Source organism: Eimeria mitis, genomic scaffold (assembly GCF_000499745.2).
Source record: "Eimeria mitis Houghton genomic scaffold, Emh_scaff479, whole genome shotgun sequence".
NCBI classification, from domain to species: Eukaryota; Apicomplexa; class Conoidasida; order Eucoccidiorida; family Eimeriidae; genus Eimeria; species Eimeria mitis.
Genome location: NW_013573089.1, coordinates 18,384 through 18,698, shown reverse-complemented (window position 1 = coordinate 18,698; position 315 = coordinate 18,384). Strand labels below are relative to the sequence as shown.

Genomic DNA, 315 nt, shown 5'->3' with positions numbered 1-315 from the left:
TAGATAGGTATTTATCGAGATGGATGTATGGTTTGCTCTGTGTTGGCGTCATCGTTGGGCCCTCCGCAGCAGCAGCAACAGCAGCAGCAACGGAAGCAGCAGCAGCAGCAGCAGCAACAGCAGCAGCAACGGAAGCAGCAGAAGCATGTTCTTGCTGTAGCTAAACCCTCGCAGACAAGCAGAGTTGAGGGTTTAGAGAAGAGTGGCTACCGTTTGGGGTCTAGGGTTAGGGTTTAGGGTTTAGGGTTTAGGGCTAGGGTTTAGGGTTTAGGGTTTAGGGTTTGTAGCTTACACCCGACAGTAACTGTGTCTTCA

The 315-nt window shown here is 51.1% G+C and overlaps 1 protein-coding gene across 1 annotated transcript in view; it reads right to left on the bottom strand.

Annotated features, from left to right (window-relative positions):
* The window catches only part of EMH_0013660 (uncharacterized protein), a gene marked incomplete at both ends in the record, with an annotated part of 3,105 nt that overhangs the window by 1,449 nt on the left and 1,341 nt on the right, over positions 1 to 315 (bottom strand). The gene's annotated exons all lie outside the window — the stretch shown is intronic.